Source organism: Dendrobates tinctorius, unplaced genomic scaffold, assembly GCF_039654945.1.
Source record: "Dendrobates tinctorius isolate UK_male_01 unplaced genomic scaffold, ASM3965494v1 ptg000044l, whole genome shotgun sequence".
Classification (NCBI taxonomy): Eukaryota; Metazoa; Chordata; class Amphibia; order Anura; family Dendrobatidae; genus Dendrobates; species Dendrobates tinctorius.
Window position 1 is genome coordinate 2,413,704 of NW_027361712.1, and position 16,926 is coordinate 2,430,629.

Sequence of the window (16,926 nt, forward strand, 5' to 3'; positions counted from 1 at the left end):
GGTTGGAGATTCCTCATCCATTCCTGCTTTGTTTTCTTCCCCCGTCCTTCACACCCTGGTGTATACCGCTGTTGCTTGTGAGAGTATTATTTGTGAGTGGAATTTTCTTTTACCCTTGTCTCGTTCCCCTGTCTGTCGGATTGGTGTACTTCGGTACACGGTAGAGCCTCTCTTCCCCGGGAGGGAGGAAGGGGACAGATGCAGGGCTAAGGCTAGGAGACAGGGCTAGGGCGGAGGTCCCGGCATCCTAGCCATCTGAGGTATCCCAGGGAACAGGGCGAGTTAGGGTGCCCCCTATTGTCAGGGCCACAAAAGGTGCCACTGGTCCCAGTTTACTCGCCAGCCCAATCATGACAAAAAGGTTTTGTTAGGAGTGTCCAGTTGGGACTACCCTGGTCCTATTATTAAGGCTGAGGACTTTGTGTAATATGATGTAAGTATGCATTCTGTTCTGATTCTGTGGTTATCAATTTGGATGTATGTGAATGAAAAATATTTTTGCATGCCAAATATGGCTAATTGTATATACAACTAGTATCCTACTGCTGTAGCCATTCTGCCCGTTTATGTAATTTTTGTTTGAAGCAACCCCTTTTATATTTGTTATGTCTTTCATATTTAATATCTTGAAATAAAATATTTTGGATTTTACTTCATTTTTACGTGACACTCTTGATCTATATGTTGCATAATTGTAACATGATCTATATAATATATCAAAGATATGAACAGCGTATAATTTTAAGGGTAGGTTATTTTTAATATTGAGAGATAGACTATCAAAAATAAAATCCAGAAAATCACATTGTATAAATTATATAAATATTGGCATTTTGCCGTGAGAAATAAGTATTTGATCCCCTACCAACCATTAAGAGTTCTGGCTCCTACAGACCAGCAAGACAATGACCCAAAACCATACAGCAAAGGCAACAAAGCAGTGGCTCAAAAAGAAGCATATTAAGGTCATGGAGTAGCCAGTCTCTGGACCTTAATCTCATATAAAACTTACGGAGGGATTTGGAGCTCTGAACTGCCAAGTGACAGCTTCAAAATCTCAATGATTTAGAGATGACCTGCAAAGACGAGAACCAAAATTCCTCTTGACATGTGCGCAAACCTCATCATCAACTACAAAAAGGTTTGACTCCTGTGCTTGCCAACAAGGGTTTTGCCACTAAGTATTAAGTCTTGTTTGCCAAAGGGATTGAATACTCATTTCTCACTGCAAAATGCAAATAATTTTATGTAATTTATACAATGTGATTTTCTGCATTTTATTTTTGATTTTCTATCTCTCAATATTAAAATTAACCTACCCTTAAAATTATAAACTGTTCATGTGAATCAAATAACTATTTCCTTCACTGTACATCTGTGCTTGCATTGTGATGTGCGGATGCACTTACAGCTCCTCAGCCTCATGTTGTATTTCCTGCCTAGTACCACTCTTCGTTGGTTGACTGACAGTTCATTAGCTGCACGGCAGGAAATAAAGTATGAGTCTGAGGAGCTGTAAGTGCATCCTCACATCCAATATATCAGATTCTCACACTTACAGTACTTGTTTTTATGTTTCCCAAAGTTCAACTTCAAGAAGAGACTTGCGGCCTAGAATAGCCTAAATCTTTACAGACAGCATTGTCACAAGAGAATCTGTATTATTTACACCATCTATGGCTTTGCTGTATGTATATATTTTTTTACATTTCCAGCATCCCCCCATCTTGATGTAGACGCTTCCTTAGTGATGCCGCATACCTTTCAGTCGTGCTCATTTATAAGCTCCAGATATTTTGTCATACACAAGGCTCTGGCATTCGGGCTTCCAGAGATCATGTTATCAGCTTACAAATATAGAATATTAGTACATCTAAAAGGCTAGTCACGCTGTGAGGTTTGACCTGGCTGACTGTGAGCTATGCTTCAGCTATTGCATCTGCTGTAAACAGGAGAGCTGACTATCTGCGCCGTGCAGTGTATGGGGAAGGAGCCGTCCTCTCGACTTGCGGCCTCTATTGTGCACTGTAAGTCAGCAGTGTGTGCGTGAAGTGTGTTATTAAACCCGGTTGTTTACAAAGGTTAAATTCACCTAAAATTGAATGTCCATGTGTTGCTTAAAGCAAATCTTGCCCTATCTGGCAGGTGCGGGATCAGATTTTACTGTCCCGGCACACAGTCATCTGATATCGTTAGCTGTAGGCAACGCGTTTGTGTACTTAATACTGATGTAGCAGGGCTGAATTTGTCATGTAACTGTCATCTCTTGGTTAATTATATAAATTTTGCATTACGAGACAGCTCTCAGATAATGGCTGGCCTTCTATGGTTAGATGTAAATTATTTGTGCTAATAGAACGGGTCTACTGTTTTGCATTTCACAAACCCAACTTTGCTGTGTCTGCTTTGCGTTCAATCAACAGCAGATACACTTGAGGGTTTAAAAAAAATCTTAAATTATTCCTGTTTCTGTTCAAGCTCTCAAAGCATCTGCTCTTGTAGTAAAAGTTAAATGTTACGCTAATACTGCTGTAAAACCTTATCCAAAAACCATCCCCTCTGTACAGCTGCTCTGTATAGCAGGTTTAGCCACTGTTAGAGTGACAGCAGGATGGTCAGACACCCATGTAAAGCTGCGTCATACACCATAGAAAATCATTTGGCTTTAGCCTTTTATGTGTAATGTTTTCAATCTGCAAAACTTGTTTATGTCAGTATAACAAGGAAGAATGATCTACTCTACTCTTATTACTACTATACAGTGGCGTAGCTAGAGTCCAAAAGAATCAATAGCTATAATGAAGGAGCAAACTAACAACAATAATATAATTTAACAAATGTATTTAGATATTTATAGTAGACAGTTAATATAATTTATGACACAGAAGTAAAATCATAATAAGACGTAGAAAGCAGAAACTAGAAAGCAGAAGCATGCCACACACCATTTTAATGCATATCAGGAATGGTATAACAATTGTATCTGTATATCAATAATGTAGATATACAGTATAGTAAGGGTATATCTAAATCCTAAATGTCTATCAAACTGAATTGTAATATAGCACCAGTAAAAGAGAGATTACAGTAAAGTACTGATAAAGATATCTATGGAATATACCATTAGCACCATAGTAGGAATAGCACAATATAGGCGCATGTAGCCATATATCAAAAGGGGGAATTAATCAATTACCTGTAGCAATAGTTGCAGGGTATGTAATCTGCAGTGGCGTAACTACAAGGTTATGGGCCCTGGTGCGAACTTTCAAATGGGCCCCCCATGCCAAAATACACGCACATCTCCACTCCGTACACCTCATACACACCCGACTCTGCTCCGTACACCTCGTACACATGCGGCTCCACTCCGTACACTTCGTACACACACAGCTCCGCTCTGTACACATCGTATACACAACAACTCTGCTCCATACACCTTGTACACACAACGGCTCAGCTCCATACACCTCGTACACACACGGCTCCACTCACCTTGTACACACACAGCTCTGCTCCGTACACCTCGTACACACACGGTTCCACTCACCTCGTACACACACTGGTCCACTCTGTACACCTCGTACACACGCGGCTCCGCTCCGTACACCTCGTACACACACGACTCTGCTCCGTACACCTCGTACATACGTGTTATGAATGGGTCACCGAGGAGGAGAGCGCAATAGGCTATGCCACCAGAACACCAGAGAGGTTGGTCGCTCAGCGGATTGCAGACCCCTGATCTTAACAACACAACTAGCAGTAGCCGTGGAGCATTCCTACGTTGCCCCAGATGCTTCGTCACAGCCGGAGGACTAACTAAGCCTAAAGACAGAAAGGTGAAATCTAAACTGCCCCGGAGCAGATCCCCAAAGGAATACACAGCCCCCAAACATATATTGTCGGTGAGACAAGATGAAGCACAAACACAGACAGAAAATAGACTGAGCAAATGATGGGGCCCATACTGACTAAATAAGACAGGACAGAAAAGGCACTGTCTGCAATCATGCAAAAACCCTAACAATTCCAACACGACTCATGTACAAAAATACTGAGGTTTGCACAAACCTCGCCCCCACTATATCAGCACTCAGGTGTGAACTGGCGGCTAGCAACAGGCTAATACAGCAGGGACTGAGCAAACAAACACAAGATTCAAAAATACAGGGCAGGAGCCAGCTGCCCCTGGGGGAGCAAGCTGACCCCTGACAGCAAGGCAAAATCAGATGCAAAGGGTATAGCAAATGACACTTAGCTGAAAAATGCAGGATCAGGCAGGAGACAGAAATCCTCAATAAGCAAAGAAGGGACTATCACTGGCAGCCACTAAGAGAAGTCTGCTCGCTTATGTAGTCCCAGTCACTACCCCCACTCCTCCAATTATCTTCTGCAGCTGTTGGGTTAACATCATGTTGACCAGCTCCACTACCAGCAGTATCCACCAGAGGGAGCTTTACCTCAAAAGTCAGATTAAGAGAGTTCACAACACATACTGCTCCGCTCCATACACCTCGTACACACATGGCCCCGCTCCGTACACCTTGTACACACACAGCTCTGCTACATCTACCCTGAAAACCCTCCTGACCCCACACAGAATCTTTATCTCATCCAGCACCATGACAACCAGCACAGCAGAGTCCTGCAGACAATGAGGCCCCTGATCATGTGACCCCTGACTCCTCCCCTCCTGTGACCTCATCACAGGTCCTGAGGGCACAAAGAAGAGCAGGCTAGGACATCATTGCAGGCTGTGAAGGGCTGCAGTGGGTCTATCTGGGAGGGCAAGGATGGGGTGCATGGGGGGGGCTTGGCAGCTCAGTGTAGTGGAGGAAGAATAGACTCCCGGGCGGGACACGGGGGGGTCAAAAACGGGACTGTCCCATGAGAATCGGGACAGTTGGGAGATATCATGGTCTGTCAGGTCGGACCTGCCGGGCCCCTGACTCCTGTTTTAGACCTGTGCCCTCACCTGCATCTTGGTTAGATGTATGAGCCCTTGTAGCATTTTATATCGTGTAAAGACATACTTGTTTGCCTCTTTCCTATAGTAATGTACTCCATCCTGTACCCTTCCTGTAATAATGTACCTCATCCTGGGACCCTTCTTGTAATAAAGTCCCCCATCCTAGACCCTTCAGTAATAATGTCCTCAATATTCTGTAAAGACATACTTGTTTGCCTCTTTCCTATAGTAATGTACTCCATCCTGTACCCTTCCTGTAATAATGTACCTCATCCTTGGACCCTTCTTGTAATAAAGTCCCCCATCCTAGACCCTTCAGTAATAATGTCCTCAATCATAAGCCCCTTCCTTTACTAGTGTCTCCCATCCTAGCCCCTTTCTGTAATAATGTCCCCCATCCTGGACCCTTTGTTTAATAATGTCCCCTATCCTGGGCCCCTTCCCACAATAAAGTCCCCCATCTTAACATCCTTCCTATTTATGTGGTGATAACTCTGGAACTCTTCAACGTATTGTTTCTGAGATGGTTATTTTTTGACATATTGTACTTCATGATAGTGGTAACATTTATTTAATATGACTTGTGTTTATTTGTGAAAAAAATGGAAATTTGGCAAAAATTTAGAAAATTTTGCAATTTTTTTTGCAATTTTCAAACTTTTCATTTTCATGCCCTTAAATCAGAGTTATGTCACACAAAATAGTTGCTAAATAAGATTTGCAATTCCATTTTTTAGCGACCACATTACATTTAAAGTGACTTTGAGAGGTCTATATGACAGAAAATAGTGACACCATTCTAAAAGCTGCACACCTCACGGTGCTCAAAACCACATTCAAGAAGTTTATGAACTCCTCATAAGTGACACCATTTTGGAAACTAGACCCCTCAGAGAACTTACATAGATGTGTTGTGAGCACCTTGAAATACCAGGTGCTTCACCGAAGTTTATAACGTAGAGCTGTAAACATAAAAAAATTGCATTTTCCCCACAAAAATGTTCTTTTAGTCCCAATTCTTTTTATTTCCACAAGGTAACAGGAGAAAATAGAACCCAAAATTTCTTTCTTCTGAGTATCCAGATACCCCATATGTGGTGAAAAACTGCTGTATTAGCTGGGCCCATGGCTGGACTCAGAAAGGGTAGAGTGACATTTTGGAACTCAGATTATGATGGACTTGTCTGCAGGTGTCATGTCGCATTTGTAGAGCCACTGATGTGACTAAACAGTAGAAAGTGACAACATTTTGGAATCTACACCCCTTAAGGAATGTACCTAGATGTGTGGTGAGCATCTTGAAACAACAGGTGCTTCACAGAAGTTTATAATGTGGAGCAGTGAAAATTAAAAATCAAATTTTTCCCCAAAAATGTTATTTTAGCCCCAATTTTTTTATTTTCACAAGGGTAACAGGAGAACATGGAGCCAAAACCAAAAATTTGTTGTGCAATTTCTCCTGAGTACCTCGATGCCCCATATGTGGTTGAAAACTACTTTTGAATCACAGTGCAAAGCGCAGAAGAAGCGCCATATTGGAGTTCTGATTTTGCTAGACAGCTTTGAGGGTGCCATATCACATTGGCAGAGCCCTTGTGGAGCCAGAACAGCAGAATACCCCTTAAGAGAAACCATTTTACAAACTACACCTCTTAATGAATTCATCTAGGGGTGCAGTGTTCATATTGACACCACAGGTGGGTCTCACAATTTTATACCATTGGGCAGTGATGAAAAAAAAAATTAATATGCCTATTACTAAGCATTTCTCTCACTTTGTATTACACCATCTGTTAGTGTAAAGATCATTTGTCAGACTACACACGCGTGTATACACTTCTGATTATGTAAATTTGTATCTACTTGTACAGGCTTATAGTATTTTCTCCCCCCTTTTTCCTTTATCCTTCGGCACCGTGCTTTATTATTTATTTCTATATGTTCCTTTCTTTAGTTGGCATTCAATTTTTTATTCAGTGCGTCTCTATACACATTCTCTATTTCTTCACTTTGTTGGTATTAATTCTACCGTACTTACAGGCAGCAACGGGACAGTCTGCTTGATCACAAAAAAAAATCACTTTTGGACTGTATTTTAATATAAAAATCTTTCAAATGTCTGTCCAATACGTTATTAAACAGGCTGTATGAACATTGGTAACCTTGCCACTGATGTAAACCAACTACCAACGGCCGGGCTATACCCATAGCCAAATTTGTTAAGGTAATTTTCACATTAATAATTCTGTGTTTACAATAAAGACCATGAAATGGGTTGGATAAAGTTCTAGGAGTAGAGTTGAGCAAAACGGGTCGGTCAAATGAAAAAATAGCCGACTTTAGCTAAAGTCGGGTTTCGCCGATCGAAACCCGACCATAGCGTGAGATCGGCCATGAGGTCGCCAATCAGAGCGCCAAAGTTGCATTTCAAATAATGCTTCCAGCACTTTTTCTCAGCCAATGATGGAGGATGCGCACTGTGGGCAACGCGATGACATGGGCAGCGGCCACCTCCATCTTCGAGAAGGGCATTGAAGTGATTGGCTGGCTTTGTGTGGCATCACAGTGGGTATATAAAGCTGTGACCGCCGACCGCCATCTTACTTCTGCCGATCTTACAATAGGGAGAGGTGCTGCTGCTGCTGATGATGATTCTGAATAGGGAGAGCGTTAGGCAGGGAAGAAAAAAAAAACTGCTTCTGCTGATAGCGCTTTTCACTGTATAGTTAGTGTGCAGTGAAAGGGGAGGATTTGTGTTGAGTGCAGCAGCAGCACTGGTGGTGATTAGGCTGCCTTTTAAGGCTACCTGCTAGCTGCATTGCTGTGTGCACACTGCAGTTCAAACCGCTTTTTTTTTTTTCAAAATTTTCCATACAGACACCGTATAGCGGTGTACGATCCTCACATACTGCCATGTACCGCCTTGTATCACAAACAAATAGAAGCTATCTGTGTGTGACTGGAAAAAAAGCCGAGGAGTTTTTCTGTTTTAGACCTACACCTTAGAGTGCTGTCCGCTTTTCAAACAGTTTCGTATGTCTGCTGTTTAATTACAGTCAAAACTAGACAGAGACAGCGTGTATCAGTCCCTATACAAATAGACGGAGACTGACAATTTTCCATACAGACACCGCATAGCGGTGTACGCTCCTCACACACTACCGTGTACCGCCTTGTATCACGGACAAATAGAAGCTATCTGTGTGTGACTCTGGAAAAAAAATACTCTGCTGGTATTTTTAGTACATTTTCCCAAACATGAGGCAGTATGGTGGAAAAGGACGTGGGCAGGGGGGCGCAGCTGGTACTGATGGTGGTAGTGCATCGGCTGGTTCTGGCAAAAGCACATTAGCAGCAAAGGAAGGAGGTGTTGAGCCTGCATCATCATCTGGCCCAAGAAGGCCTGTAAAGTTGCCTTTTCTTGGAGTAGGAAAACCTCTTTTAGAGCCGGAGCATCAGGAACTGTTTTTGGCTTACATTGCTGAAACAGCCTCCAGCTCTATCACTTCCTCTTCTGAAGCTTAAAAAAATGCAAGCACTAAGTCATAAGTGCAGGCTTCTGGTCAGGAGCAACCACTTTTCTTGTGTCCTTCACCCCCACCAAGAGTATAGGATGCGGCAGCCCACACTTCAGATTACTCTATGGAGCTCTTTTCACATACTATGCCTGGGTTATCCTGTCAAATCCAGAATTCCCCAGTCCATGATGAATCTGACATGGAGTGCACTGATGCACAGTCACTGCTAGATGATTCTGCTGGTACATCGACCCAGAGTACTACATTGCCCTCGCAGTCTATTGAGCCAGAATCTGTCCCTGATGAAACTCAGGTGCCCCTTCCCGCATACTATACCACCTTCCACGGTGACACAGAGGAAGGTAAAGAGGAAGGTGTAGATGACTTTGAAGAGGAGGTGATGGATAACCCAGTTCTTGACCCGAATTGGCATCCATTGGGGGTGGAGTGTGGCACTCGCAATAGTTCAGATAAGGAGAAGGATCTGCAGCAGGCATTGACATCGCAACAACAGTTATCTGCCAGGCCAATTGCTGTCCAAAAACGTGGAACAAAAACTAAAAGAGTTGCAGGACAGCTTGGCCAGACGGTCAACTTAGCACAGCGTGCAAGGCCAGAAAATGTATACCATAGTAGGAAGAGTGCAGTGTGGCACTTCTTTGTCCAAAATCCTACTGATGAGGCAAAGGTTACCTGTAAGAAGTGCAGAAGGACCTTTAGCAGAGGTAAACAACTCAGAAATTTGAATACCAGCTGCATGATTAGACATTTAATCAACATGCACTTGCAAGCGTGGACGAACTACAAAACCTCAGGTAGCACATGTGCACCTGCTCCGAATAAAGGTAGCCAGCAACGCTCCATCGCTTCCCCCACTGTAAGACCACTGCCACCATTAAGCACACCACCAGCACTAAATGTGGAGGTGTCGTCGCAAGGCCAAAGCACTCAGGGAATCACAATGGTTTTGCAACAGAACACTGAATCCAGGCCATCACCACTAATACCATCACCAACCCCCTCTCACTCCATCCAGTCCACCGCTACTTCCACCATATGCAGCTCTCCAGTCCAGCTCACCTTACCAGACACTCTGAATAGGACAAGAAAGTACTCATCCTCTCATCCATGTACACTTTGTTTGAACGCCTACATTGCCAAACTAATCTCATTAGAGATGATGCCCTACCGTTTGTTTGAAAGCGAAGCTTTCCACGACCTCATGGCCTACGCTGTACCACTTTATGACCTACCCAGTCGGCACTTCTTTTCTCGAAAAGCCATCCCTGCCCTCCACCGGCATGTGAAAGACCGCATTGTCCATGCACTAAAACAGTCAGTGAGTGGAAAGGTGCACCTCACAACAGATGCATAGACCAGTAGGCATGACCATTTTTCAATGTCTCCTCTCATGTAAATCCAATAGAATCGCCTACGGTCTGTGGCTTCTGTCTTTTGCACTCCAAAATGACAAGACACATCATGATAGACAGTGAGGACCATGTCTACATCTCTCCCTGTGATCACAATTTGATGGAGACGAGTAACGGTGATGTGATCCACGCTACTGCGATAAAGCAATCCTTTCTTCAGCACAGAACTGTTTTCACTGTCTCCACAGACACAGTAATTGAGGGTCTGCATCGCTTCTGCAACATCTACCGGGAGGTTTTCCCACGATGCGCAATTCCCAAATTTCTGCTAACACTCGACTTTCCGTTTGTACTTGTATCCATTTAGTTTCCAGTAGCGGAGAGTCTGGACTGGCTTACTGAGATTGAAATATATACGAAGATTTAAAAGTACCACAACACTGTATACTGTTGTACGCTTCGACTATCTTTCCCTTTTTCTACTTGTTAAATTCTGGTGTTATACATACTGAACCTGTGAGTGTCTGTATCTGACTCTGGAAGTATAGACGGAAATTTACAATTACCCCTAGACTGGATACACCTGGTATGTGCTGATACTCTGCCTTTGTTCAAAATTTTGTATTACGGTATCATCCATAGTGAGTGAGCATGTGTGGTTTACGCCTTCTATATATACGGTGAATCGGAGATACCAATTTTTACCCTATACTCGATACAGCTTGTATCTTGTTATACAGTACCTTTGTTTGACATTTAGTATTACGGTCAAATCCATACTGAGTAAGTGTCTGAGGCTACTTTCACACTAGCTTCGGCCTACGTACCGTCACACGCTGTGAAAGTTTTGCACAACGGGGGCAGCGGATGCAGTTTTTCAATGCATCCGCTGCCCCATTGTAATGTTCAGGGAGGAGGGGGCGGAGTTTCGGCCACGCATGCGCGGTCAAAAATGGTGGACACGATGCACAAAAAAAGTTACATGTAACGTTTTTGTGTGCGTCGCGGCCACCAAAACACAACCCATCCGTTGCACAACGGATGTGAGGTGTGGCCATACGTCGCAATGAGACGCTAATGCAAGTCTATGGAGAAAAAACACATCCTGCGGGCAACTTTGCAGGATGCGTTTTTTCGCCAAAACGACGCATTGCGACGTACGTCGGCCGACGCTAGTGTGAAAGTAGCCTGAGACTGACTACAGGACTATGTATACGGAGATTTCAATTGTACCCTATAATATATATACTTGCTATCTTGTTATCCAGTGAGCGTCTGAGGGTGACTCCGAAAATATATACCGAGATTTCAAATATGGCCAACAACATATACAGCTGTACGCTTGTGTTACATTACCCATTTACAGCTTTTCATATTCTTGTGTAATCCATACTGGGCCTGAGAGCGTTTGTGTCTGCCTCCTGAAATGTATACGGAGATTCAGAATGTTTACACTATACTATATATACCTTATATCTGGTGATACTGTACCCTTTTTCACCATTTTATTTTAATGGGTAATCCATACTGAGCCTGTGAGCGTCTGTGTATGACTCATGAAATATATACATAGATTTACTGTTTTCCCTAGACTGTATAGAGCTGTATGCTTCTGATACAGTACCATATATCTGCTGGTATTTTGGGTCAATTTTCTAAAGCATGAGGAAGTATGGTGGAAGAGGACATGGACGTGGGCATGAGGGGCCACCTTGTACTGATGTTGGTGGTGGTGCATCTGCTGGAAGTGCCAAAAACACAATAGCAACTAAGGCAGGAGGTGTTGAACCTGCATCATGGTGTAGCTCTGGGAGGCCTGTAAGGCTCCATTTTCTGTGAGTAGGTAGACTGCTTTTAAAGCCGGAGCATGAGGAACTGTTTTTGGCTTACATTGCTGAAACAGCCTCCAGCTCTATCGCTTCCTCTTCTGAAGTTGATAAAAATGCAAGCACTGAGTCATAAGTGCAGGCTTCTGGGCAGGAGCAACCACTTTCCTTGTGTCCTTCACCAACACCAAAATTGAAGGATGCAGCAGCACACACTTCAGATTACTCCATGGAGCACTTTTCACATACCATGCCTGGGTTAATTAAAAATGGGTCCCATCATATACTGGAGCATTCAAAATAGGGGACATCATACACTGGAGCATCATCCATGAGGCCCATCATAAACTGGAGCATTCTAAATGGGTCAGATCAGACACTGGAGCAGCATCTATGGGGCACATGATACATTGGAGCATTAGAAATAGTTCCCATTATATATGGAGCATTATTAGGGCCCATCATACACTGGAGCATCATCCATGAGGCCCATCATACACTGGAGCATCATCCATGAGGCCCATCATATACTGGAGCATTCCAAATGGGGCAGGTCAGACACTGGAGCAGCATCTATGGGGCACATGATACACTGGAGCATTAGAAATGGGGCCCATTATATATGGTGCATTATTAGGGCCCATAAGACACTGGAGCATCATCCATGAGGCCCATCATACACTGGAGCATCATCCATGAGGCCCATCATATACTGGAGCATTCCAAATGGGGTAGATCAGACACTGGAGCAGCATCTATGGGACAAATGATACACTGGAGCATTAGAAATAGGGCCCATTATATATGGAGCATTATTAGGGCCCATAAGACACTGGAGCATCATCCATGAGGCCCATGATGTACTGAAGCATTCCAGGTGGGGGACATCAGACACTGGAGCAGCATTTTCAGGGCCCATTATACACTGGAGCAAAAGAATTGGAGCCCATTATATGTGGAGCATTATTTGGGCCCATAACACACTAGAGCATCGTCCATGGGGACCATCATATACTGTAGCATTATGTGGAGCTCATCATATACTGTATGGAACATTATATGTGGCCAATTATTCTGTATGGAGAAATATATGGGGCTCATTATTCTGTATGGCGCACAATGTGGTGGCCATAATACTGTATGGAGTAATATACTGTCCTTTTTTTGAGCTATTGTACAATTTAAAATAGATCAGTCATGTCATGTAAGCAGTGAAGTATTTGTCATTGTACTATACCTATTTTTCTGTGCCGTATCGCAGCATCATGAGTTGTGGTATGTGTTAATGGGCGCACTGACACTCTTTGGCCCAGGGCACACGAAAACCTGGAGCCAGCCCAACCCCCCCACAACTTTAGTCAAATAACCCCCAGTTTTCAATGTGTAACTATTATTATGAAGTAAATTAAGGTTGACAAGCTTCAGTAATAAGAATTGATGTTTTTAGCATTGAAATGGGCACTGTAGGTGTGTTAACTGTCCTCCACTCCCTGCCGACTTTGCTTCCCCATTGACTTGCATTGGGTTTTGTGTTTCAGTCAGCCTCTGACTATTCCCTATAGTCGGCCGATTTCGTTCGACCCGACTTTTGAGAAAGTATGGAGAAAGTCGGGTTTCATAAAACCCGACTCGACCCTAAAAAGGCAAAGTCGCTCATCTCTATCTAGGAGGTCTCAGTTTGTCTGTCACTTTTTTTATGAGGTCCTGCAAAGTGCTACTTTCTTCCTGCAGAAGTAGTTTGGCATAGGTTGCAAGTTGTTTTTCTGGTTACTTACGGTACCGTTCATGGACTGGAGTGTAATACCAATAGGGTTTCTACATGGGAGTTTTGGTAAGCAGTGCATTTTTGTGGCTCGATATGCCCAGAGATTTTTGAGTAGCTGAAATATGTGTTAGAAAGCATAATTAACCCTTTTATTATTCTTATCAATTTCAGTAGAATGGCCATTAGGTTATGGCATTCATGATGACCCATTGGTCCTTTTTCATGCGCTTTTGTAAAGTTAGAATAATTACTGTACACTTTTGTCTAATACAGTCCAGTACTGATCGTATTACAAATGTACCAGAAACGAAGATGTCTTTAATTATCAAGACCATACAATAGTTGAGAGCAGTGTGATTGACATTTTAAATTTTTACAGTGAATTTCATTTTATAAAAATAAAAATATACTTTTTCATTTTGCTCAGTTTTCCTTCTTTTAAAGTTTCACAAAACATGCAAAGTACAAGGAAAAAATGTAACTTTTTTGCTATCATTTCATGCCTATTTTGCAGTAGGAAAAGTGATATTTTTTTTCAAGTTATTTTTTTATTTAATTCAGATGTTGCTTTAATCCATGAAATAGAAAAAACTACTATTATTATTAATAATTTAGGTGCCTTTGTACAATAGCTCCATCCTCATTCTTCAAAAGTTTACTTGTTAAAGTTTTTGCCGTAAAGAAGATTTTGGGAAACTTTTTAATTTTAGAAAGATATTTGGAAAGGGATTGTGAGGTTTTGCAATCTAGATTTGGGATATTTTTTTCCCATTCATATATTCTATGTATAATTATTACAGAAAGTGTTAGGAAGAAGGGTCTGTCCAATTTAAATGATTAAAATGAGTGTCCCCTTTCAAAGAATTTTGCTCCAAAGTTCAGAGAGTCAAACTAAAAACATGAAACCAAGATTTTACTGATCTTCCGACGGTTAAGAGTTGCCTCTCACCACTGCATTTGTCTTTGCTGATCTGCTTCAGTGGTGATATCATGATCCCAGCACTGCAGCCAATCACTGACGGCACGAGACACTGAGCGCATTTAAGGGCTGCACTGCTGTCAATGTATCATCACCTTTATAGCCTATCAAAAAGATAGAAGTAGCGACGAGAGGCAACTCTTAACCCTGGGAAGGTAAGTAAGAGATTGATTTTGTATTTTTTTGAGGTCTCCAAATTGAGGGTGCGTAAAATATAGGCTTGTTTTTACTGCCCTAATACTTTGGAGCAATTATCTTTGAAAGGTAACAATCACATTAAAGGTCCCGTTACATTTAGCGATGCACCAGCGATCCCGACAATGACATGACCTGGTCAGGATCACTGGTGCATCGCTAAATGGTCGCTAGTGAGCTGCCAAACAGGCAGATGTCACCAGCGTCGCAGCAATGCTCAGCAGTAGAGTTGAGCGATACCGTCCGATACTTCAAAGTATCGGATCGGAATGGATCGGCCGATATTAAAAAAAAGTATCGGTATCGCCGATTCCGATACCGGAAGTCCCATTCAAGTCTATGGGACTTCCGGTATCGGAATAAGAAAAATCCTGTTTTTCCCTTGTACAGCCTCTCTGGGGTCTGTACGGGCCTTTCGGGGGGCTGTGCCGGCCTGCCAGGGGGTCTGTGCAGGCTCCGGTGGTCTGTGCCGGCCTGCCGGGGGGCTGTGCCGGCCTGCCAGGGGGGCTGTGCAGGCTCCGGTGGGCTGTGCCGGCCTGCCGGGGGGCTGTGCCGGCCTGCCAGGGGGGCTGTGCAGGCTCCGGTGGGCTGTGCAGGCTTCGGGGGTCTGTGCAGGCATCGTCCGATGGGACTACAAGTCCCATCGGGCGATGCCTGCTACCATGACAGTGATTGACACATTAGCCAATGATGGGACAGTAGTAGTCCCATCATCCGGCTAATGTGTTGAATGTACAAAAAAAAAAAAAAAATTACATGCTACATACATACAACATGCATACTACATACATGCTACATTCATACTACATACTACATACATGCTACATTCATACTACATATATACTACATGCAACATACATACTACATATATACTACATGCAACATACATACTACATATATACTACATGCATGCAACATGCATACTACATATATACTACATGCATGCAACATGCATACTACATATATACTACATGCTACATACATACTACATATATGCTACATACATACTACATATATACTACATGCATGCTACATACATACTACATACATACTACATGCATGCTACATACATACTACATATATACTACATGCATGCTACATACATACTGCATGCTACATACATACTACATATATACTACATGCATGCTACATACATACTACATGCTACATACATACTACATACATACTACATACATACTACATGCTACATACATACTACATATATGCTACATACATACTATATATATACTACATGCATGCTACATACATACTACATGCTACATACATACCACATATATACTACATACATACTACATGCATGCTACATGCTACATACATACCACATACATACTACATACATACTACATACATACTACATGCTACATACATACTACATATATACTACATGCATGCTACATACATACTGCATGCTACATGCATTCTACATACATACTACATACATACTACATGCTACATACATACCACATATATACTACATACATACTACATACAATACATTCATACAATACATACATAGACATACAGTACATATAACATAGAGTAACATACTTACCAATACTTGTCACATTGTTCCCCGAAGCCATTGTCTTTTACGGAATAAATATTAACATAACAAACCACAAAAATACTCACCCACGATCCGAAGCAGTCCACGAGTGTGTCCCACGACGATCTTGGGTAGAGAACTGCAGCATCAGCTGTTGCTGCCATTCTCTACGGGCTGCAGGAATCCAATGACGGAAGGTAGGTATCCTTCCGCACTGTATTCCTCCGCCACTTAAAAAAAAAAAAAGTCCCTAGTCTCACTTTATGCCATTGCTGCATGGGAATTTCCCACACAGCAATGGCATAAAGTGAGACTAGGGACTTTTTTTTTTTAAGTGGCGGAGGAATACAGTGCGGAAGGATACCTACCTTCCGTCATTGGATTCCTGCAGCCCGTAGAGAACGGCAGCAACAGCTGATGCTGCAGTTCTCTACCCAAGATCGTCGTGGGACACACTCGTGGACTGCTTCGGATCGTGGGTGAGTATTTTTGTGGTTTGTTATGTTAATATTTATTCCGTAGATGACAATGGCTTCGGGGAACAATGTGACAAGTATTGGTAAGTATGTTACTCTATGTTATATGTACTGTATGTCTATGTATGTATTGTATGAATGTATTGTATGTAGTATGTATGTAGTATATATGTGGTATGTATGTAGCATGTAGTATGTATGTAGTATGTATGTAGCATGCATGTAGCATGCAGTATGTATGTAGCATGCATGTAG

The 16,926-nt window shown here is 42.5% G+C and overlaps 1 protein-coding gene across 1 annotated transcript in view; it reads left to right on the forward strand.

The window, feature by feature from the left end:
* The first annotated feature begins 1,907 nt into the window (after positions 1-1,907).
* Positions 1,908-16,926, forward strand: part of LRRC2 (leucine rich repeat containing 2) — a 608,842-nt gene continuing 593,823 nt past the window's right edge. The window contains exon 1 of the mRNA XM_073575526.1: positions 1,908-2,027. The gene's annotated coding sequence lies outside the window, so the exon portion shown is untranslated. The remainder of the gene's footprint in view (positions 2,028-16,926) is intronic.